Source organism: Phaseolus vulgaris, chromosome 1, assembly GCF_051622355.1.
Source record: "Phaseolus vulgaris cultivar YP4 chromosome 1, ASM5162235v1, whole genome shotgun sequence".
Taxonomy (NCBI): Eukaryota; Viridiplantae; Streptophyta; class Magnoliopsida; order Fabales; family Fabaceae; genus Phaseolus; species Phaseolus vulgaris.
In genome coordinates this window covers 8,871,016-8,896,993 of record NC_143498.1, presented here as the reverse complement: position 1 = coordinate 8,896,993, position 25,978 = coordinate 8,871,016, and the positions used below count along the sequence as shown (strand labels likewise).

The following is a 25,978-nucleotide window of genomic DNA, read 5'->3' as shown; positions in this document are numbered from 1 at the left end:
TATCATTATATATTGTCCTCAACCTATATTACATAATTACTACTTACATGGTATTTTATATCATATCTATTACATCACTCTTAATAATTTTACAATACATTTTTACATCATATGTTTTTCTTTAGTAATATTTTTTATTATGGGGGAGGAAACAAGTTGATCAAAGGGTTGATGTGTACAACATGTGGCATGAAGAAAGTGACCACAATAGGTTCATTCAAAACCTATGGAGTAACCAAATATGAAGTAAAGATTAATATTGTATAACCCATTCCTCGAAATGTGACAAAATTGTTAACTAGATTAATACTCCAATCCATTCCAAGAAAGTAAGCAGAGGTAATTGCACTGAAATGATTTAAACTGTTTGGAGCATCCATCCATAATTCTACAATATCTGTAATGATTTAGATGTTGTTTATATACAAACAAAATGAAATGAGAAAGTGAGACATATATGATGAAAATATAATATCAAAATCAATAAATAAATAAAATTCAGATTCTTAGAAAGATTTGGAGAAAATACTTAAGAATAATGTTAAGAGAACTCTTGGAATAACATTTGTAATAAATAGTTAGGATAAATGAGCATTCTCAACACCACCTTCTAATAATACAATATAATAACTTTTACTCATTTAATCACCAAAGACCTAATCTTCCATCCCAAGTATTCCAAGTAGATACATCATGATCATGTGACCCATGTATATAGTATGAAAATATAATCAAAATATAACAATACCCATGAATAAACTAGTATTGTAGTTAATAAAAAAATACTTTAAGAGAATAAGGTTAGAGACACCTCACCAAAAAAATTAAACAGATAAATAAGAACATATATATCCTTTCCCTTACAAAATATTTGGATAGCAAAGACTTTTAACCATTTGAATAAGTTTTTCTCCCTATATTTTTCTCTCTCTCTTTGTGTGCTTTGTTTAAGATCATAGCTCATGCTCTCTTTTTATAGTGAATTTTGTAATCATTATCTCTAGTTTCATTTAAACCTTTTAGTTGGAATCTAAGTATATTCTAATTTGTAAGAGATAAGATGACTTGGTAGAAGATAAGAAGGTAACTACTACGTACACTTGAGTCTTCTTCCGTCAATTTTTTTGTCCTATCTGCAACATTTATTGTAAGCATATTTTTTACTCTTTCCATGCTTATTTCTTCTTTAATGAGATAAACCCTTCCTATTATAACTATTATATATGTATGCGTGTATATACTTTATTATTTCGCTGAGATTCTAGAAGGTCTATAACCTACTAAATGGTAGTACTAGACTATCAAGGCATCTAAAAGGTGATAAGTGCAAAATTGTAGTAAAATTCATAGATAATTAGACATGTAAATTGTGTAGAAAATGTATAAAAATTAGTGAAAACATGCTAATAATCCTCCAACTCTAGCTGCACATGAAGACAAAGAGGAAAAGAAGAAATTTTAGAATTATTACAGACAAATGCAAAAAAAAAAATAAAAAAATCAAACAAGGATGGAGAAAAAGAGCCAATTCGCCCAACGCATGAAGAATGACTCAACGAATTGAGTGTACTTTATTATGAGTTACTAAATCTACCCTGTTGAGATGAAATGGCAATGTGATATTTTTGGAGTTATTGTTGTTTATAGATGTATGTTTCTATTTGAAATTCAAATTTCTTGGTCTGGTAGTATGCTTAATGTTCAATGGTGAGGAATGACCATTGATTGTCCATAGGCGAGTTCATATATCTGAACCCTATTCAGTCAGCCATAAGATTCAATGGTCGCAAATCATGAAGTTGAGACTATGATGAACTATTCTATCTTAATGCACAAGTAAGACATAATAATGACTACACTTTTAGATAACATTGCGAGAGAAATGAATTTGGTTTGACCACAAGAAACAAATAGTTTGAATAAATATTGCATTTATAAGTAATAATAACAAAAAAAATTCACAAAGCTATTTCAATCTCAATATATGTGCTATATATTATTACTTCCTTGCTTCTGTTATAGATATATTATAATTTTCTATATTTTAAAAAATATTATACGTATGAATATATATATATATATATATTTATCTATTTATCTTAGGTTGCTAGATGTAACAAGTTTAACCTCTCCAAACCAAATTGGAAAAAAAATAACATTTAGCATATATTGTATTGCTCAAATGTTAATATTTTTCAAATTTAAATTTAATTTAAAAACCAATTGAAAGAAAATATAATTTTTACCATCTCTAAGTTCTTTTTTCCTATCTCTCTATTTTTACGCTTGTTTTTTTTCTTGATAATTTATCACTTTCAATTTATTATTTATATTTCCAAATTAAATTTTTAATTTTTAAAATACGTCATTAAATAGAAATAATATTCTATTATGATATATAAAAATCTAAATACTTTATGTGTTAAAATATTTATTCATCATAAATCTTAATTAGAATATAAATTATGTACTTATAAAAAATGTATAATATAAATTTATTTCTATAAAAATAAAATTTATATTAAATATTAGTTACCTTAAAAATTATTCCATTGTGAACTTTGTGTAATGAAATAATAATAGTTTTTCCAGGTCAAATTGTCCTAAGTTCAAAATGCAACAATAACAGTCCCTGGCGCAAACCAATCAAAACGTGGAAAGACGTTGTGCATAGCCTTCCAATAACGAACAATCCTTCACACAGATACGAACCCCCGCGCGCTTCTTCTTCCTCTCTTACCCGTCTTTCGTTCTACTTCTCTTTGTAGCAACCGAATCATCCTTCACACAGGTACGAATCCTAGCGGTTCCCAATTTCAGGTTTCGCTTACAATTTTTGTTTACATCTTCTTACCGTCGTTCATTTCATTGCCTTGTGCTTCTGATTTCCCCCAACATTTTTCTTTTCGCCGAAGCATCATTTTCGGATTTTTAGTGCCTGCTAATTTACATGCATGCAATTTTGTGCCTTAACTGCGCAATTATTCACCATATTAGTTGTTTATGTTCCTTTGAAAAATTTAGTTTTTGTAATATCGAATCATTCGTTAAGGTAAGGTGTATTGGTTATATAGGAAAATCATCTTAACATAAAGTTGACCTTATTTCATCTTCATATAACGTGAGTTTATTTATTTGTTTCCATGATTCTGGGTTTTTTAGATTATGCAGACACTTTTTTCTTAAGTCATATTAGGATTACTGCCATGACACGAACACCTTAATGTATGCTTGGTCACCACGTAATAGTGGGATGATCTACACAAGGCCCACAAGAGCAATTACTAAGCCCTAATGGTTAAGGGACTATATTTAACTGGATTAGGAGCTGTCCTCTCTGTCACGTAGGAATATTTGCTGTTTAGATAGTGACTAGGCGTCTGAAATGTTCTTTCAGTGTATATGCAAGGTCCGTATAAGACAATTTTGTAATAATAAAAGGACAGAAGAAAGTTATCTTTTGTTCTAGTTGGTTTTCATTTTTTTTCCCTTGTGAACCTAGAGTACTATATCGCTTCCCAAGAAACAAGTGACTGTGATGTCACTTAAATACACGGTTTATTCTAATTGTTTATGATGCACATTTTGTGTGCGTGTAGTGCGATTGTGCTGCAATTGCTTCTCACAAAAGCTGGCTATTATCGTTGTCTTTTTTATGTTACAATCTCACTTGTGACTGTGTCCTGTTGTTGTTCTTATTTGCAGTTGACCGTGGAGGGTGCTGACTGACAGTGAGTCTTTCGCTTTATCATCCAGCGTTTCATTTTAGCAAATGATTTATTTGCTTAAGAATTTGCAATATGTAACATATATGATATGATAAAAACTGAAGGGAGACGCTTGGATTTGCTACTTAACGGCCATAGTGTGTTATTATAGGTTATTGTTGGACATAACTAGGATTATTTGTTGGTGTGAAAAATATATAGAAGCTGGCCAATAGAGAGGATTCCTGATGTAATGCCACACTCTTTTAAGGTCAGGCCGGTGGCTATGTTGGAAGCTGTACAGGAGATTGCCATCTACATTCATAGGTTTCACAATCTTGACCTTTTCCAGCAGGGGTATACATCAATTTCTGTTTTCTTCTTTCAAGTGTTGTTATGAAGTCTCCTTTGTTACACTAATTTACATGCATATTTTGTGTTACATAGATGGTATCAGATTAAAATTACTATGAGATGGGAGGATGATGAAGATATATGTTTTGGAATCCCAGCTAGAGTTGTTCAATATGAAGGTAGCTTTTTTCAAAATTATGCTCTATATATATTTGACTCATGTGTTTGAGGAAACTGGCTATGTATCTATAGTACTAAGCCACATATTCGGTTAAATTTTGCCCATAATTTAATGTGTTGATAAGTGGTGTAAATGCTATTAATACAATCATTTAATTGTGCTGCCATTTCATTGGAGAAAGGATCCTCACCCCAAAAATTACCATGTCATTTGCAACATGGGTATCTTGCATATTTAACAAGCTTAATGTGTATGACATGTATAGATCAGCTTGAGGGGGAGTCTTGATACATGCAAATTTCCTTTATTATATGTTGTTACTTGAATAGTAATAGTAATTGTTTGCAATAAACACATCCATTCCAGTTTCTCTATAGTTTAAGAAATCCTGAAAATTGAGGGAACCAATTTTGTAATACATTCAATGTTGTTAGATGTAACCCATACTTTTTGTATGTTTCTTATCTATAAATACATAACCCTATGTGTTCATTATACACAAGGGTTTAGTCCTATACCACTTAGTTGAAAGAAATAGATGAAATATATTTCTAAGATGTCTTTACAAATGTGATTACAGTCTCAATTTATAGACTGTTTACAATCTAATTAAGGAAAGAAATAATAGGTAATGAAAGCAAGAAATAATAGGTGATCAAAGGTACACAAATCAGAGCAAATCACTAAAAGATATCAAATATGTCATAATAAATAGAGAATGAAATCTGCACTTAAATACGGAATAATTATCTCCTAATTATGCAACACTCCCCCTCAAGTTGGTGAATGTATATCTATCATTCCCAACTTGCAAGTAAGATCTTTGAACTATTTTGTGGCAAGTCCCTTAGTAACATATCTGCCAATTGGAGTCTTGAAGGGATGTGCTCGGTGGCTATAAGACCATTATCCAATTTCTCCTTAATGAAATGTCGGTCTATCTCTACGTGCTTTGTTCGGTCATGTTGGACTGGATTGTGTGCAATACTGATGGCGGACTTATTATCACACACCAAACCTATAGAAGCTTCATATTTTATTTTGAGATCATCGAGTATGATCTTCATCCATAATAGTTCACAAACCCCTTGAGCCATGACTCTAAATTCTGCTTCCACACTTGATCTTGCAACTACATTTTGTTTCTTGCTCCTTCAAGTCACCAGATTTTCACCCAGGAACATGCAATAACCTGTGGTGGATCTCCTATCAACAATTGATCTTGCATAGTCAACATCTGTATATATTTTCATGGATAAGTTTTCCCCTTTTTTGAATAACAATCCTTTCCTTGGAGAGACTTTTAAGCACTGAATAATTCTATTTACTGCTTGCAAGTGTCTTTTTCTTGGATCATGCATGAATTGCCTAACCACACTAACTGCGTAAGCTATGTCTGGTGTAGTGTGTGATAGATAAATAAGTTTTCTCACAAGTCTTTGATATTGTGTCTTCTCCACCTTTGGATTTTTCTCATCATTCCCAATCCTATGATTTTGTTCTATTGGCACTTCAGTGGTCTTGCAACCCAACTTACCAGTCTCTTTGAGGAGATTAAGGATGTATTTTCTTTGAGAAATAAAGATGCCCTGTCTAGAGTAAGCAACCTCTATCCCAAGGAAGTACTTCAGCTTCCCAAGATCCTTCATCTCAAATCGAGCAACCAGTCTCTCCCTCAAAGTTTGTTTTTCAATCTCATCATCACCTGTAATAATCATATCATCTACATAGACCAAAAGTAAAGTGAGTTTACCATTCTGAGAATGTTTTATAAACAGAGTATGGTCACCTTGGCTTTGTCGGTACCCCAAAGATACCATAAGTTGAGTAAACCTTCCAAACCAAGCACGAGGTGATTGTTTAAGACCATATAGGGTCTTCTTAAGTTTGCACACCTTATTCCCTTCATTAATAGCACTATAACCAGGTGAAATCTCCGTGTATACTTCTTCCTCTAAGCTTCCATGCAAGAAGGCATTTTTAACATGAAATTTATGCATCTTCCAACTAAAGTGCGTTGTCAAGGAGAGAATAATTCTGACTGTATTCATTTTTGCCACTGGAGCAAAAGTCTCCTCATAATCGATCCCATAGGTGTCAGTGTATCCTTTTGCAACCAACCTTGCCTCATATCGATCTAATGTGCCATCAGACTGATACTTAACCGTATATATCCACCGACAACCCACTACCTTCTTATCCTTTGGTTTCTCTACAATCTCCCAAGTCTCATTCTTTTCTAATGCCCTCATTTCTTCATTCATGGCTCGAACCCAGTTCTCACCTTTTAAGGCTTCGTGTACTGATGTAGGGATTCTGATAGAATCAATAGCTGAAAGAAAACTCTAGTGCTGCATAGAAAGTTTTTCTGTAGACATAAATTGGGATATAGGATATTTGGTACAAGATCTTTTTCCTTTTCTCAAGGCAATAGGTAAATCATCTAGGTTATTTTCATTTAAGGTGTCCTCAAGAGTCTCACAAGTATGAGTACTTACCTCCAGTTCGGACAATTGAAGTTGCTGTTCGACCAGGACGGGTTCTTGTTGCCTTTGCTGATATTGTTTTCCAAAGTGTTTGTCCTCATTATTCTTCTCTGGAGTAGGGTCTTTGTCATTCTCGCTAAGAATGGAATCCTGCAATAAAGGAAAATGTGGCAACTCAAGGTTCTCAGCTTCTTCTTGAATACACTCCCCTTAAAGCTGAGAAGAACTAGTAAAGAAAGACTTTGTTTCATGGAAGGTGACATCCTTAGAAATATAAACTTTACGACTCTGAGGGTAATAAAATTTGTACTCCTTTTTGTGGGGGGCATAACCGATGAATACACATTTAATGGCACGAGGATCTAACTTACCCCGATAAGGACTATGAACATGGAAAAAAACAAGACAACGAAAGCACGAGTCTGAAGACTAGTCATAATAGGAATAGAAGGATAGAATGTGATCATAAGCTAAAGAGGGCTAACACCCTTTAGAACCCGAGAGGGTAATCTATTGATCAAATAAGTGGTGGTCAGGACTGCTTCCCCCCCAATAAGAACTAGGAACAGACGTTTGGAAAAGTAAAGCTCTAGTAACCTCAAGGAGATGACGATTTTTTTTCCAGCAACCCCATTTTGTTGAGGAGCGTCCACACAAGTTAATTCACGAACAACTCCATTTTCCTTAAGGAACTTGGAAAGGTTTTGGTTCACATATTTTCTTCTATTATTAGAACGCAATCTCTTAATTGGACTTTCAAATTGTGTTTGAACCATTCGGTAAAAATTTACAAACAAGTGAAAAAATTTCAGACTTATTTTTTATGAGGAATATCCCGGTAACTCGAGTACAATCATCAATAAATGAAACAAACCATTTTGCACCCAAGATATTACAAATAGGTGAAGGTCCCTATACATTTGAATGAATAAGATCAAAAGGTTTAGAATTTATATTATTATTTGGAGTAAAAGTTGTTCTACCGTGTTTAGCAAACTGACAAACATCATAATGAAAAGACTCAACCGATAATTTTGTAAATAAAACAGGAAATAAGGACTTTAGGGTACTAAAAGGAGGATGACCAAGACGTTTGTGTTGAAGCCATATCTGAGAAGATGACCAAGATTCAGTTCCTTGCTGAAGATTAGAAGTGTGTGCTTCTAGTCCAACACACTTTTTATTTTTCTTTCTACTGTAAGTAATATAACTCGCCCTGCTCTTTAGTCAATCCAATTGTTCTCCCCGTGACAAGATCCTGGAAAACACAATGGGAATTAAAAAATGTCACTGCACAATTTAAATATTGGGTAATCTTATGAATAGACAAGAGGTTATTAAATAGGTTGGGAACATGAAGCACATTTTTTAAAGGAAAGAAAGGTTGAAGGTGGATGTTACCACGACGAGTAATGGGGGTATTGGAACCATTAGCAACAATAATATGTTGGTTATAAGATAAGGTATTGTAGGATGAAAAATAAGAGGAATGAGGTGTCATATGATCAGTAGCACCAGAGTCTATAATCCAGATATTCTCAGTACTAGAAGCATTAAATGATAAGAAACTAGAACTCTTATCACTCATGGTTAAAGAACAAGAGCTAGTCTTACTAAGAGAGTTCATGAGAGCTCATTAACGTTCCAATTCTTCTTTGCTGAGTGACGGGACCTCCTTTGCTATTTGAGTTTCAGAGTCAGATGATGCTTGATTAACATGCCTTTGTATGGTACCTTTGAATCCTCCAGTATGTTCCAAGACCTTCTCTTTTCCATGAAGTTTGAAGCACCTTTCCTTAGTATTCTTACATTAGCTGCACTAGCGATCATCACGATTAGCCTTTATGGGAGGCTTTTCAAATGAAGAAAATGGACCTCTTATAGGGCCCTTGCCAGTAGCCAGGGCTGAATTATCAATTGAGTTGCTAGCAGCCAAAGCTGAACTATAAACGGAGTTGCCCCCAACCAACATTACTGACCTCCGAGTTTCTTCCTCTCGTACAATGTGAAAAACTTCCGAGAGTGAAAGGAGTTTTTTCTTACCCAAGATTTGAATCCTAATTGGATCAAATTCAGAATTCAATCCAGAAAGAAATTTCAATATTCACATCCTTTCAAGGAATTGTGCTAGTGCGATAGAGTCATCTATGCACTCAATTTTCAAATTTTGGTATTGATCTAATTCGATCCATAAACCATTCAACATACCGTAGTAGCTTGTTACTGACAGACTCCCTTGGCTGGAATGGAAGACTTTGTTTTCTATCTTGTAACAAGCTGCAGTATCTTTCTTCATAGAGTATGTTTGACAAAGGTTTTCCCAAATCTCCTTAGCAGTGGAGAAGAACATACAATTTCGGCTAATCTCTGGTGTCATAGAATTCCATAACCAGGTCATGATAAAAGAGTCTTCATCGTCCCAATCTTCATATTTAGAATTGGTTTTGGCTGGAGGGTTCCCTTCTAGGCTATTCAATTTCTTCCTTCCCTTGAGAGTAGCACAAACCAACTGGGCCCATTTCAGGTAGTTGTTTCCATCGAGATGATAGTTGCAAAGCAACACCTGCAAATCATTGGAGCTAAGAGGGGTTGTATTTTTAGCCGACATTGGTAAGAGTTGACAACAATAAGACAAAACCGATTGGGCTTTGCAAGAAAAAACTGGTGGTGGTTATGTTTGGAAAAAAACGCTGGAAAAATTTTCTGGCAGTGGCAGTCAACATCGATCAATGGTGGTCGGCGACGGTAGTTGGCGGCGGTCGGCAGTGGTCGGCGGCCAGCGATGGTGGTGACGGTCAATGACACAAAGTGGTAATAGTCGACGGAGGAGAAAAAAAAATTACAGCAATGAAGGCTGTCCAAAAAAGTAATTATAGCAATGAAGGCTGCCCAGAAAAGTAATTACAACAATGAAGACGGCTAAAAAAAATTGCAGAAGCAAAGTCTCCCCGATCAGGAGCTTTGATTACGGTCTCAATTTATAGACTGTTTACAACCTAATTAAGGAAGGAAATAATAGGTAATGAAAGCAAGAAATAAAGCTGTACAAATCAAATCAGATCAAATCACTAACAAATCTGTCCTAATAAATACATAATAAAATTTGTACTTAATTACAGAATAATTCTCCTGATTATGCAACAGAAACTAAAACTGGATATCATTATCATTCATTATTGCCTGAGAACAGAGAAAGGAAACCAATATATAGACTTACGAATAAATTCCATCGGTTCAAACATAACAAGGCCCAAACAGAAAACAGAAAAACTGAAAGCAACAAATAGCAAAGCATTCGGTTGAAAAACAACCAACCAAATGTGTACATTATATAATACTAATACCCCCATTCATCTGGCCAAAACAATTTTCATGAGGCTCTAGATACTATTTAAACTATGGGAAAGAGAGAGACATTAAGTTGAAATTGTGTTTTTGAGGCACCACTAGTGCTTTATTTATATTGAAAAAAATGAAATCAATACAATAGTTAGAAAGAAATTTGATATCCTTTAATAATAAAAATATGATATAGGAATAAATAAAAGTATTCCTAATAATGTACGTAATGAAGATATTTCTGATTATAAAGGGTCTCTGCCTTATTTCAATAATTATAACAATTTCTGTAATTATATTATAAAAATAGTATACTATAAATTGTTTTGAATTTTCTTTTTACATATCCAGACAGTATTTTATTGAACAGCAATACTTTCTTTAGTGAATACCCCTAAAAGATTAAATTGCTCTCTTCAACTTTTTAATCCAAACACGTTACAGTTTAAAGTGTTATTTACTTGATATTTTACTTGCTGAAGTCGTATGTTCTTGTCTTTAATGAAAGTTCATACTTGAGGTATTTGTCATGGCTTCTTGGAAAGACATGAGATGTGGTATCTTGTTTTGTAATCCTTGAAACTACCACTCTTAATGTTTTTCTTTGTGCACCTGCATATTTCTTCTAATGAGAACTTTTGTAGAAGCAGTTCTGTATGTGCTGAAACAATATTAACTTACGAGGTAGAAATTTTCTGATTTGCAGCTCATGATCTGCGTCCTAGCAGTATATATGGTATTTGGAGGATTGATGACACGGACAACAGTTTCTCAACCCAGCCCTTTCGGATAAGATATGCTAGGCAGGACATTCATTTATGTATGATGATCTCATTCAACCTATCTCTAGATAGATTTGAGGTGATGATCTATCTCTATTTCTTCTCTTTCTATAGGGTATTGAGGGAAAGGAAATATTGGCCGATGCCAATGTTGGGTGCTCAATTATCTGTTGGGAGATCACCTAGGTCATATCACTATGTTAGGTGTTAGCGAAGTTGACATCTAATTACTCATAAATTGTTTGTGCACTCCAGCATAGATGTGTCTGCTGAGACACATGTGTCTAGTGATCTTAGCAACAAAGCACCTTGAAATGATTTTCAGTTACAATTTAGTTGATGTAAGGACCCCTTGTAATATTTAATTCATGACATGGTATTGAGCCTATATGTAAAAGTGTTCTACAGTTTGATCCTCATCACGCCTTATTGTTCTAGTACAAAAGTTAAATTGAGCACAAGGGAGGTGGGCTTTTGCAATGTGCATTCGTTTGCAATGTTCTTATCTAATTTAACTGTGTTTTTGTGGTTCTTAATTGCAGGTTTTACCTACAACAGCTGTAATTTTAAAGTTTGAGCTTATGTATGCTCCCACATTTGAAAATGGGTGAGTGATTCAAGTAGTATATTATTCACTGGGTTATTAATATGTTGCCAAAGCACATTGTTGTTCCTTTTCGATTCATCTCTCCTTAGTGAAGTCTGTACACTGACTGGAGTGCACCATCTACAGTGCTGATTTGCAAGCTTCTCTGGATGCTTACCCAGCTGCTGTCCATGAATTCCGAATTCCTCCTAAAGCTCTTCTGGGATTGCATTCATATTGTCCTGTACATTTTGATGCTTTACATGCAGTGCTGGTCGATGTCACTGTACATGTAAGTTTACTGACAGCTGCCTCTAACCAATCTGCATCGAAGGTACCCAGGTTTGTCACATTAGCTAATTTTCAGTATGAATCTTTAAGGCCTTCATTTAAAGTTTCTGTTTCTTTTGATATGCTTACTTAAGAAAATATTTAATTGGAAGTTTTTTATGCATGTTTGATTACATGGACTAACCTCTCCACATGCTTTGGTTTCAGCTTTTCTCGTGATGCTGAATTTGTTTCTGATAGAAGTTATGACTCATTGAACCAAGTATGTTCTCATTGGATGTCTCGTTTTTTAGATCACTTTTGAAGTAATGATCAATTTGCTATTTCTCAAAATACTATTGCAAATCTATCCGTGCATTCATTTATTCCCTGGGCTTCTTGAAAACTAGCGCTTGGTGCTCAATTATATTATTTGTGCCATTATTATCTCTATTAGTGACCAACTTAGCCTAGTCAAAGGTGAAAAGTTAATCTTCGTGTTGGAGATCCCACATCGACTAGAGATTAGAGTCTTTCATTGTATATAAGTGGGTGCAAACCTCAATCTCATGAGCCGATTTTATAAGGTTGAGTTAGGCTTAAAGTCTACTTCGTAACACTTCATATATACTATGCAAATGGACATGTTATATGTGGGCTATTTTCTTGTGTTATGTTCTTATATTATGACTTTATCAAGTTCTACCGTGTGCGTTGTTTCAACCTGTTTACCATGTAGATGATAGATAGTATATCTAAAAGTACCTTTCTTTTTGAGTGATTTACACTATGACTTTTATGCTGCTTCTTTTTAATAATGTAGATTATGTCCAGTTCTCAATCAATTGATTGAGTTTTATTATGCAAACTACTACTGCAAGTTACAAACTGAGTATTGTTTGGAACGTGACCACTCTTGGGGCTAATAACACAAGTATTATTTGGACACAATGTCACTCTTGGCTAAAAAAGCCAGTATCATCTGGAACTTAGCCACTCCTTAACAACCAAAGTATTCTTTAGAACTCAACCACTTCTAACTAACTTACAGAGTATTGTTTAGAACACAACCACTCTCGGTTAAGACAAAGTATCGTTTGGATTGTAGTCACTCCTGGCTAAATAAACTATGTTTGTATGAAGATGTGATCAAACAGATCACAGGGGTTTGCTCACAAGAGAGTGTTAGCATCTTAATTTGTAAAGATAAGAACTCTCTTCTAGTTTGCTAAATGAACACAACAGTGTTTTCTACAAAACTTTTAACAGCGCAGAAAGTCAGTTATAATTGACAGAAAACAGAAAAGAGAGCTTGAGAGGGAGTGTTATTGTGTCTTATCCTTATCTAAACAAGGGAAGTTGGAAATATTGTCTGGCTATTATTTAGGGTTGATGATTGAATCCTTATTTAATTTAATTATTTCATTCTTATATTTTAATAGTATGCATGTGGGATGAAACACAATTTAAAAATCCTTCAATTTTTTTTTTTCCTTTTTATACATTATTTTTGGGCATTAACTGAATTCTTTGTGACTAATCAGGGATGGAGTGACATTGCCTCCGTAAAGTTGAAAAATGCCATGCTTGTTAAAGCATTGCTAACAGCTTATGATATATTACTTGACGAACTAGAAAAACTTAGCAAAGCAGTTGGTCAAGCTATTGATATTTCAGAGGTTCTGTCCAAAAGGAACAGTATGAAATTAATAAATTCTGTTCCTCAATCTGATCAGTTTACGACTGAAGTTGAAATTTCAGGTCAAGACAAGTCACAAAATTATGTTGAGGTCCTTGAGCTTTATTCATCCGAAAAAATATTGCAACTTTGCTATTCCTTTTATATTACTCTTTTAAGATTTTATTAATTAAATGGTCTCTTCTTGTACAGGGACGAAATAGAGCTCTACCTTCGGAGAATGCTGAAAAGCTTCGTTCTTTGTCAATGAGAGAGCTATTGAACTGTTATCATTCAGTGGGAAATCAATTGTTGTATTTATGGAACATATTTCTAAAGTTCCACAGGTTTGCTTTTTAAAGGCTATGATTCAAAAGTTTGGTTTTGTTTACTCGCCTTCTAATATGCTAGTATATATATTTTGTTACAGCTGCACATTTGATCAATTATGGATCGTTTTGTATAGGGGCAGATAAATGACATCACTAGCTTCTGTTCCCCTCGTTCAGTCTTTTATATATTTCGTTTCAGATTATATTTTTGCATACAAATCCACATTTAGTGTTTCACATGCTGCCATTCATATAGCGTGAGAATATCCCAGTTAACTGTGACAATTATAGTTTGTGGCCCTTTTCATTACCCATGCATGAGAATAATCATGAAACATTACCTTGTTTAATCAGCTTTAACATTCTTGTTTCTAGGGACAACAAAATTAAGATTCTGGAAATTTTGCGGGATACATGGGCTAAGGATCGAAAAGCTGAATGGTCAATATGGATGGTGTACTCTAAGGTTGAGATGCCTCATCATTATATAAACAGTGAGAGTGATGAGTCTTACCATCGTGCAGCAAACAAAAGACTTTCCTCTATTTGGAAACCTGATGAGGTAGGTACTTTACTATTCCTTCGTAAAATTAATTTTAGTGCAAATAACTTAAAGCATGATCTTTTTTGCCTTAAATTATACAGCCTCCTCAGACTGCTGCGTACACGGGCAGAACTTCATCGAAGAAGCATAGCACAAATGAGGGTAGTTATCAACTCATGAACCAGTATCTCCTCTTTATTCCTTTGCATATGGCCTATGAATGGATTCCATCTTTGCAGATTAACAGCCGGTCAATTCAAGACATGTACATATTTGGAGATCCTTTACACATACCAATTGTGATTGTTGAACGTGTGATGAATGCACCACGTCGAACTAACAGTGATAATTCATACTTGAGAAATTTAGGACTTATAAATTCACCTAGCTCTCAAACTGGACTTAACTTGGACTCTGCAAACAAGATATCTGCTTCACAAAGTAGTGCTCGTGTGTTGAAGATTGTTATCTTTGTGCATGGGTTTCAGGCAAGTCTTACACTCATGCACTCTTAGGAATTAATAGTTTTTTTGTGTGTCTTAGTTTGTTGGATTGTCCAACTTATTTTACAGACATTGGGTCAAGCAAAAAAGAACCAATAATTGGCCGTCTCTCAAAGAAGCCAGCAAACCAAAACCCAAACCTCATCATAAAGGGTTTTTTGGAATAATAGTAAAATTACTCTTGAGATTTGTCTAGAGTATATTGCGTATTTCTTGTTTTCTACTTTCCAAATTTCCGTGTGAACTAGGTGTTGAGAGAAATGGTATACATTCATGTGATAGAAGTCTCTAGTTTTTTAATAGCAAAATTAAGGAAAATATATACATATATCATATATAGCATTATAGAAGGAAGGGCCCAAGCCCATATACAAAATATATCTAATACTCTTCCTTAAGTTGGAGCATATAAATCATATGCACCAAGCTTGTTACATATATAATCAATCCTTGGGCTCCACAATGTTGGGGAAGATATATGCTAACTCATCACTGGAATTAACTAACTAACTAAGTGGTAATGTCTCCAGAAAAAAATCTTTTCTTGGATGAACTAGCAATCTATCTCAATATATTTGGTCCTTACGTGAAATACTAGATTTGAGGAAATTTGAAGAGCAAAATCTTTATCACAAATGAGAGACATCTAATTAACTTTCCCAAATCTCAATTCTTTAAGCAACTATTTGAGCCAAATACGCTTACAAGAGGTAGAACCCATGCCTCTATACTATGCTTTTGCATAAGATCTTTCCACCACATTATGCTTCTTGATTTTCTAGGAGAACAAGTGGTTACCAATAGAGACACTATCCAGAAGTGAGTTTCGTTAGTAAGTGAATTGCCCAATTTTCATCTATTCCACAACTTGAGTATGATTATTGTGTTCATATGACAAACCTTTTCCAGTGGCCCTTTTAATGTACTCTATGTTGTGAATGATAGCATTCCAATGTCATATAGCAACTGTGCCAACTTCTATCGAAAACAAGTTTCCTAATCTAAACTATGACAACCTCCATCAAAAGCAAAGTCAACTGCTATCAACTCCCACAAATTTAGTATGAATGGATGAATAGATTCCAATGAAATTAGAAATTGCTGCATTGTCCTGAAAAAGCCTCCACAAACTGTAGGGCGAGGTACACCTTTGGCTGCTCCATCTATATTACATTTCCACCAAGACAAGGAGGGGCCTTCCACAAAACAAAAATTATTTTTGGGCCAACACTAGGTTTGATATCAATGCTAAAATGGTTAAGAATTCAAAACTCAAACATGTTAGAATTCTTAGTATAAGAACAAAAATTAACAATTAAACTTACCTTATTATAAACCTTATTTGTAATCCTTTGTAAGGCATATATTGATTATCAAACCAAATAATATAATCCATAACTGAAAAAATAGCCAATCGGACAAACAATTTACTCAACTTACTCCAACTCCCATCAAAAGCTTTCATAATAGAGACAATATCAGGAAACTCGAGCCTATCATGCAGATGAGAACTAATAGAAGACCATAACTTTAAACAAAAAAGACTTAAAAAAAAATATGTTCATTAATAGATTTAACCTCTTGCTCACAATATGGCAACTTTTTAACATGTTATCATCAATGACCAATTTGTTTTGTAGTAATCTCCATATTAAAAACAACTTGACACGAGGGATAAATTGGTTCTAAGTAATCTTTCATAAACTAGAACCAGTAGCCTCAATGGCAAGGTTATGGGCTTATTTCAAAGTCACTTAGCATTCGAGCACCTTTCCAAAATCTCTTATGAGGTAAATAATCTAAAGGGTAACTTGATTACATGTTGTTTGTTCCACATTTTCATTCTTAGCACCAATAATATGCATATTACCTGCATGAGGTTCTGAATAGCCTTGCTCAAAACCTCTCTTGCAATACAGAAATAAGGGATCACCCTAGCACATTCCCCTTTTGCATCCAATGAAGCCAATGACTTTGCCATTAAAAGAGAATGACAACAAAGTTTATTCGAAAATTATTCTCATCCAATTGCAGAGTGTCATGAAAATCGAATTTCCTAAGAACTTGATTTAAAACTCTCAACCAATTATGACTGTTTGATTGTTACAAATAAAGGTGATGAGAATGTAAGGTGTAATTGTTATCAATAAAATAATTCTTTATTTCCTTACATATTTCAATTTGGTATCAAAGCTCCCAATCTTGGGAGCTCTGCTTTTTCTGCCTTATAAATCGTCGATGTGTGTGTTTTCCGCCCTGATAATGCTGCCATTGAGGATAGTGGTGGGCCAGAAAGGTGCGCTCCACACAGGTGGCTCACACATGGCCTAACATTGCTCTTGTAGTGAGGGTTAGAGTTCTCTATATGTAGAGGTTGATGTACTTCTTCAAATCAATCAATTGAATAAAAAAATTCTTCTTTCATTCAAATTAATCATTTTCAAGTTGGTATCAGAGCTCCTGATCTTGGGGTCGTGCTTCCACATTTCTTCTTCACCATCTTAGTTGTGGTTCCTTTATAGGGTTGCCTGAAATGCCGCCTTTCCTTTATTCTGTCAAAGTCATCATTGTCTGTCGGAGCTATCCACCAGAGCCATCATTGGAGTCGATGTCAGCACCGAAGCTATCGTTGGAGTCAAGGTCGTCACCCGAGCTATAGCTGCCTCTATCGTGAAGATGTCAGTACTAATGTTGTGGGAGATGTTGGAGTTTTCACCGTCGAAGCTTTCAGTTAGATTGACTATCATACCATGAGATTTTTCGTCCTCCAAGATGACACTATTTTGTTTTATTTGTCTTACTGTTTTCTCTTATTTTGGAAGGGGTTAAGGAATCCCTATTATTTATTTTAGCATGACAACTCCACTAAGCACTACTAATATTCTACACTTGCCTGATGATAACCCCCTTATTGATCAGAATCATATCCAGTGGGCTCAATTTATCAGACGCACGTTCAAGGGTATGAGTAGACTCAACCATATTGAAAGAGATGCTATATCTTAGGATAACCCTAATTGTCAAATTTGGGACAATCATGACTCATGAATTATTACATGGTTATGGGGATCCATGGCTACAAAAATCAGTAAAAATTATATGTTCTACTCTAGTCCTATGAAATTTGGAAAGACCTTGCAAATGCTTATTCCATGCGACATGACATCTTTACATGTTATGAGTTAGAAAGCAAGATCATTGGTGCTAGGCAGGACACTCTCTATTGTAGAATATTATGAAATGTTGTAGGGTCTGGGGATTTAGTTTAACTAGTATCAAAATTTGAAGCTTGAAAATAGCATAGATGTTGTCACTCTTTCTTAGTTCGTTGAACGATTTCATATATTTAAGTTCTCATCAGGATTAAATCCTAAATATGACTCTATTAGGGTTCAAATTCTTGGGAAGGAAACATTTCTCTTTCTGAAGTCTTCTACATTGTCCAAGGTGAGGAGACTCATTGAATGGTCATGATGAATGAGCCCTCCATTGAAAGAGATCCCATGTTCTCTGGAAAGGCTTCTAAACCTGGGACTTCAAATCTTGCAAACATAAAACTCAGCTTAAAAGGTAGGAAGGATGGTAGGTGCTCTCATTATAAGAAATATGGCCACACAAAAGAAACTTGCTTCAAGCTACATAGAAAGGAGAAAACTCTCAATCATTTAGCGGAATTAGAAGAGCAACTCTCAAGGAAGGCTAATAAAGCAACTTCAAATTCTGAAAATCCTGGCAAAACTCCTTCATCCTCTTCAATTGAACAAGAAATGGCTAAACTATATACGGAAATTGAACATCTAAAATCTCTTATGGAATTTATCAGTAACCCACCTTCTGGTACTTGTTTTCTAACTATGACTGATAAGAACTTCAATTCTTTTTTTAATGTTTCTAAAATATGGACTCTTGGGTTCTAGACTCGGGTGCGACAAACCATATGCCCCCTCATTCATCTCTTTTGACATCATATGTCTCTCTTTTCAGTAACTACATTATTATTGCCAATGGGACTCATATCCCAATAATTGGACGTGGTAATATTTCTCTTTTGCCATCTCTCAGCCTTAAAGATGTTCTTTATGTTCCAAAACTTTCTAATAACCTTTCTTTCGTTCAAAAGCTTACTCATGACCTAAATCATTCTATAACCTTCTTTCCCACATATTGTGTTTTTCAGGATCTTGCCACACGAAGGACAATTGAAATTGTTTAGGAACAGGGATGATTAGGATCTAAGAATAGTATCACTAGATAAACGACTACCTCTTGTCTCTAGTTGTGCACTACTTTTAAGTCCTGTCAAATTTGTCGTTTCCACCGTCATCTAGCACATTCATCCTTTTTTGTTCTAAATTCTATGTTCCCTTCTATTAAGAATGAAGAAAAAATATATAGGATTGATATCCCTTGTGAAATACACACATAAGGGTGTTTATTTATAAATGAAAATAATAACAGAATCAATAACATAATAATAGAATAATATAAACTATGGGCTAGGTGCATATAAATTATAAGTACCAAGTTTGTTACAAATATAATCAATTCGAGGTCTTCATAAAGTATTACGAAGTGGACTTTAAGCCTAACTCAACCCCATAAAACCGGCTCATAAGGTTGAGGTTTGCATCCACTTATATACAATGAATTTTTCTCATCTCTAGTCGATGTGGGATCTCCAACACACCACCTCACGTCGAGAGTGACAACAGCTCGTACGTGGGATAACATATAATGGGTGGTGGCCTGATAAACCCAACAAATATTTGCTAGGATAGGATCAAAATGACTCTGATACCATATTACAAAGTGGACTTTAAGCCTAACTCAACCCCATAAAATCGGCTCATGAGGTTGAGGTTTGCACCCACTTATATACAATGAATTGTCCTCATCTCTAGTCGATGTGGGATCTCCAACATAAAGATTTAGTGAAAATATCTGCTAATTAATCATTCGAATTAACAAATTCAGTCTTGATGTCTTTAGACACAATCTTTTCTCAAATGAAATGACAATCAATCTCATTATGTTTAGTCCTTTCATGAAAAATTGGATTTGAGCTAATATGAAGAGCAGTCTAATTATCACATATGAGTATCATTTGAGTGACCTCTCCAAATTGCAATTCTTTAAGTAACTGTTTAAGCCAAATAAGCTCACAAGTAGCCAAGACCATAGCTTTATATTTTGCTTCTGCACTAGATTTTGCCACAACACTTTGTTTCTTGCTCTTCCAAGAGAAGTTTTCACCAATGGAGACACAATATCCAAAATTTGATCTTATATCAGATGGAGATCCTGCCAGCATATGCATAACAAGCGACTTTAGTATGATTACTGTGACCTAGGAGATAATTTATCAAGACCAAGACTAAAATTATGAACAAAGCATGTGGACTAAAACACTTTGGGAGGTAAAAAGTGCAAAGGGTCATTTGCAAATAAAATAGAACGAGGAATTTTGTCATCTAAAGCTGAAGATGGCATGTGATTAATGAGATAACATGAACTAAGAACAACATCACCCCAAAAACGCTGAGGAACATCACCGTGGATTAAAATAGTACAAGTTGTTTCAACAAGATGTCTATTTTTGCGCTCAACTACCCCATTTTGTTGAGGAGTATAGGCACATGAAGTTTGATGAAGAATACCATGAGAAGCCATAATTTTTTTAAAAGAATCAGAAATATACCCATGTCCATTATCATTGTGCAAAATTCGATGGAAATTCGAAATTGATTTTTAGTTTTATTTTAAAATATTTGAAATATAGAAAACAAGTCAAAATTGTTTTCATTAAAAACACCCTAGTACATCTTGAATAATTATCAATAAAAGTAACCAAATACTTAAATCCTAAATTAGACTTAATAGGATTTGGTTCCCAAATGTCAGAGTGAACTAAGGCAAAAGAAGATGAAGCACGTTGTGAGACACTACTAGGAAAAGAACTATGAATGTGTTTCCTTAACTGACATGACTCACGATAAACTAAATACATTAGAGAAACTTGGAACAAGCTGTTGCATCTTGGCAAGACTAGGATGACCCAAGAGCCAAGGGAAGTAGAGTGAATGAGGTCAACCAAAGATGTACCTGAATGTGCAACAAAAGCAGTGGAACCAGGGTTCTGACGATCCTCATACCATTTAAGAAATTCATTGAAAATAGCAGGCTGACCTAGGGTATGAAATGAAGTATGACCCATAGTAGAAGGTTGCACAAGAGAAGTTTGGGAAACCACAACAGGTTTAGGAGGATGACCATGAAGGCATAACATCTATCCACTTTGTGGCCAAGTTTGCCAATATGGTCACACTTGTGACGCCCTTTACCCGGCTTGTAAGAGCGAGCACGATCATTATGCTGAGAGACTAAAGTAGAAGAGTCATCAATATGTGGTGTTATATCAGTGATGTGGTTTAGGGTTTAGGTTTACCTGGAACACGCAGAAGGGTAGAACAAAAGAAAGTAAAATTGTGCACGATAGGAGATCCCAAAATTTGATCACGAACATGAGAATAATCACCAGGAAGACCATGTAAACCCAATAACACAAAGAACTTGGATCTTTGCTTTAGTTCTTTAGAAGGATTGGAGGCAGGAGGCAATAACTCATTAAAATCATGAAGAAGAGCATGAAGTTTACCCAGATAATCCGCCATTGTACCATCAAGACGTTTGGGAGCAACAACTGTGAGGAGATTTTGACATACACTATAAAGACGTTGAATATCATTGGTGTATGGTAGATGAGTGAATGGTAGATTTGATAACAATGCATAATTGAGCATCAATTTTAAGCCAACGAGAAACCTCATTTTCAGCAACATTGGGACAAGTAAGATGATCAACATAATCTTGAATCTTAAGCCATAATTTAATATCTGAGGCCCAAGTTTCATAATTGGTTCCATCTAAATTGTCAATGGAGAGATGAACATTGACATAATTAGTATAAATAGATGGATCCGGCATAGTGACAGCGGAAGAAGTGATATGGAGTTCTCCAACTTTAAAAAGATTAAAGAATGAGAGAAGATTTTATTGAATTGAATTTTTGAGACAATACGTCAACATCTATACAGAGAACTCAACCTTAAGTAATGAACACAAAAATCTCTAGAATCTTCTGACAACTTTTGAAAGCACACATGTAACTAATTACAATATCCTTTTGTACCATATTCTACTAAATTTGAGGGACTAAAAATTATTTAATCCTAATTCTAGAACTAAAAACATAATTAAACCTATAAAATCTTTATGTACATTGTAGTAGCATAAATAATTCTTGAAATTACCATCCTTGTTCCTTGAGATTTTATTTTGTAACCAAAAACTTTACCAACTTTAGTGTTTAGGGACTACAAAAGGGTTTAATCCAAATTTCAGTGACTACAAACATTTAAACCTTTAAAATCTCTAGGTATATTGTAGTAGCATGCATAACCTAATAACCTACCAACCAAAAACTTTACCATTTGGTCTTTTATGCACTTCAGTTCCTTGATTTAATTCTCTTATTTTCTCTTCTCGTAATCATTGTTTCAACTATTTCCATAGATATGTGAAATGTAAGAGTATTCCATGCTCCAAAATGAATCTTGATTTCATGAAATATAGGAAACTTTCTTATTTTCCACTACACATGCGGTCTGATACATTGGACTCTGCAAATTTGAAACAATACTTGAGTTGAACAGGAAACAATGCATTATTTACTGGTACCACCTAAATTAACACAATACACTGTCTATTCATGTTATAAAGATTAACAAAATTTATGTTGTTTGTAAAATTCATCAGCCATGCTATTTTTTAGCCAGACTTGGGAATGGCTGTGTAAAGAATAGCAGCAAAGCATAACATTGGCAAACTTTTTGTGTTTGTATATTTTTCATTGTTCAAAGATGGCTGAATGCTTATTCTTCATAACTTCAAATGTTTTAGGGGCATCATTTGGATCTACGGCTTATTCGAAATCAATGGCTTTTGATAGACCCTAAGGTAGAATTTCTTATGTCAGAGACTAACGAGGATAAAACTTCAGGAGACTTCAGAGAAATGGGTCAGCGGCTAGCTAAGGAAGTTATTTCTTTTGTTAAAAAGAAAATGGATAAAGCCGCAAAATATGGGAATTTAGGAGATATTAGACTAAGTTTTGTTGGACATTCTATTGGTAACCTCATTATAAGAACAGCACTAGCAGGTGGGTCATAATTTTAGAATTGATGGTGTTTGTCTATTTGAAATTAGGAGCTAAATTTTGTCTTATGTTTGCAGAGACCATGATGGAGCCATTTCTTAGATATCTACATACATATGTTTCGGTATCTGGTCCACATTTGGGGTATCTTTACAGTTCAAACTCTTTGTTTAATTCTGGATTGTGGCTTTTGAAGAAACTAAAAGGTACACAGTGTATTCATCAACTAACCTTCACAGATGATCAGGATATTCAAAATACATTCCTCTATAAACTATGTAAGGTAAGAAGTGTTCTACAAAGGTTGGAATCAATTAACACATTCATCTATTCTTTTGAATAACTTAATTTGATATGTGATTGTTAGCTGTTACTGCAGGAACTCAGAATATTTTCTAAGGCTAAAAATGCTCATATACTTTTATTCATACTGGTAACCTTTAAATACAAGAAAAACATAACTAAAAATTGATAACAATTCCAAATAAAAAATAAAATTACCCATAAATCTTTAGCCTCCCGTTGACACCCATGTTTCTTATATTTAAAACTATAACAATAGGAAGAATGCTCTAATAAACTCTTATAATAAATACTGATTCAGATTTTCAAACACTCCTTGTATCAGTAGCTGTTGACTCCAAGTATCTCCCTCAAGTTCTCAAAACACCCTTTTGGAAGTGCCTTTCTAAAGATGTCTGCCAATTGGTCTTCCGTCTTGCAATATTCTAACAAAAATTCATCTTCGTTTGAACATCTCTAAGAAAATACAGCTTGATATTGCATTGTTTAGTCTTGCCATGAAAAATTGAATTATTAGAAATTACAATTACTGATTGATTATCTATGAATACTTTAGTTGAACATGTCTGAACCACATATAGATCAGTTAGAATTTTCTTCAACCATAAAGATTGATTAACAGATGCAATAGCATCTACATACATTTGTTTCTGTACTTGACCTTACTACAATATCTTTCTTCTTGGAAGCCCAAGAAAACACTATAGAACCAAATTTAAAGCAATAACCAGAAGTGTTTCTCATATCATCCAATGAACCTCCCTAATCACTGTCAAACAAATCCATAGAAATTGAATTCTTGATTATAGTTTATAGGAATAAATGATAGATTCATATGATGGAATCCTTGTGTGTCTCAAGCACCACAAAGGAACATGTTATATGTAGAATGTACATTGCATTACATAGAGATGGGCCTAGGCTGATATGGTGAAATGCATCTAGCACTCACCATCATGCTCGTGCATATAAATCATACGCACTAAGCTTGTCACAAATATAATCAATTCTAGGATCCTGCAATGTTTTGGAGAAGACATATGTCAAGAGATCATTGGAATTAATAAACTGAGTAGTAATATCTCTAGATACAATCTTTTCATGAATGAAGTGACAATCTATCCTAATATGTTCAGTCCTTGTTGAATATTGTGTTGGAGGAAATATGAAGGGTTGCTTAGTCATCACAAGAGAAAGTTACTAAAGGAAAATAAAGAATAGGGTAAATCCCTTGTGTATATTGAACACATAGGGTTATGTTTATATAGTAAAAGAAACATATAGGCTAAGCCCATTACATAATATGAAATATCTAACAATATCTATAATATCTCATAATATCTAATTATATCTAATAATATCTAACACTCCCCTCAAGCTGGTGCATATAGATCATATGTACTCCGCTTGTTACAAATGTAATCAATCCTAGGCCCTCGTAAGGGTTTGGTAAAAATATCTGCTAATTGATTATTTGAATTAACAAACTCAGTCTTGATATCACCCGATATAATCTTTTCTCGAATAAAATGACAATCAATCTCAATATGTTTGGTCCTTTCATGAAAAACTGGATTTAAGTTAATATGAAGAGCAACCTGATTATCACATATAAGTGTCATTTGAGTGACCTCTCCAAATTGCAATTCTTTAAGTAACTAACGTTTAAGACAAATAAGTTCACAAGTAGCCGAGGCCATAACTCTATATTATGCTTCTGCACTAGATCTCGCCATAACACTTTGTTTCTTGCTCTTCCAAGAGATCAACTTATCACCAATGGAGACAATAACCGAAAGTTGATCTTCTATCAGATGGAGATCCTGCCCAATCAACATCTGAATAACAAACGACTTTAGTATTGTTATTATGACCATATAACAAACCTTTTCCAGGAGAGCCTTAAATGTACTTCAATATACGAATGATTGCATTCCAATGATCTTCACATGGAGAATTAAGAAATTGACTCAGCACACTGACTGCAAAGGAAATATCAGGACGAGTAACAGTGAGATAGTTCAATTTTCCAAATAATCTTCTGTACTTCTCAGGATCTGAAAGAGGCTTCCCCTAATTGGGTAGAAGTTTGACATTGGGATCCATGGGAGTATCAAAAGATTTCGTATTCATCAACCCAATTTCCTCCAAAATATCCAATGCATATTTTCTTTGAGAGATAACAATACTAGTATTGGATTGTGCTACCTCAATCCCCAAGAAATATCTGAGTTTGCCAAGATCTTTGGTCTGAAAGTGTTGACAAAGGTGTTGTTTTACTTGTGAGATGATGCCATGGTGATCACTGCGTGTAAGAACAATGTCATCAACATATACTACAAGACAGATACACCCAACACTCGAGTGACGAAAAAAAACTGAATGATCTGCTTCTGTTAGATATTATTAGATATTATAGATATTGTTAGATATCTCTATTTATGTAACGGGGTTAGCCCATATGTTTCTTTTCCTATATAAACATAACCCTATGTGTTCAATATACACAAGGGATTTATCCTTTCCTTTAATATGGTATCTAGAGCGTAGGGTTAGAGTTCAATTTTTATTGGTGAACCCACTGTTCACTGGAATTTTCCAGCCACCGCCCCACCGCCTTGCTGAAGCCGCCATCACCTCGCTGGAGCCGCCTCCGGACTCTCGTCGGAATCTCACCAGAACAGCCGCCAAAATCGCC

At 34.4% G+C, this 25,978-nt stretch overlaps 1 non-coding gene and 1 pseudogene across 1 annotated transcript in view; one reads left to right on the top strand and one right to left on the bottom strand.

Moving 5' to 3' along the window:
- Positions 1–2,624: 2,624 nt before the first annotated feature.
- Positions 2,625–25,978, top strand: part of LOC137813437 (uncharacterized) — a 28,788-nt gene continuing 5,434 nt past the window's right edge. Inside the window, exons 1-15 of the transcript XR_016519319.1 lie at positions 2,625–2,791; positions 3,706–3,731; positions 3,880–4,064; positions 4,155–4,240; positions 10,774–10,928; positions 11,392–11,456; positions 11,583–11,777; positions 11,934–11,988; positions 13,250–13,495; positions 13,597–13,730; positions 14,091–14,277; positions 14,361–14,421; positions 14,499–14,747; positions 22,722–22,980; positions 23,055–23,260. This is a non-coding gene — a transcript (uncharacterized LOC137813437). The remainder of the gene's footprint in view (positions 2,792–3,705; positions 3,732–3,879; positions 4,065–4,154; positions 4,241–10,773; positions 10,929–11,391; positions 11,457–11,582; positions 11,778–11,933; positions 11,989–13,249; positions 13,496–13,596; positions 13,731–14,090; positions 14,278–14,360; positions 14,422–14,498; positions 14,748–22,721; positions 22,981–23,054; positions 23,261–25,978) is intronic.
- LOC150029503 (uncharacterized) lies at positions 20,163–22,252 on the bottom strand (annotated as a pseudogene).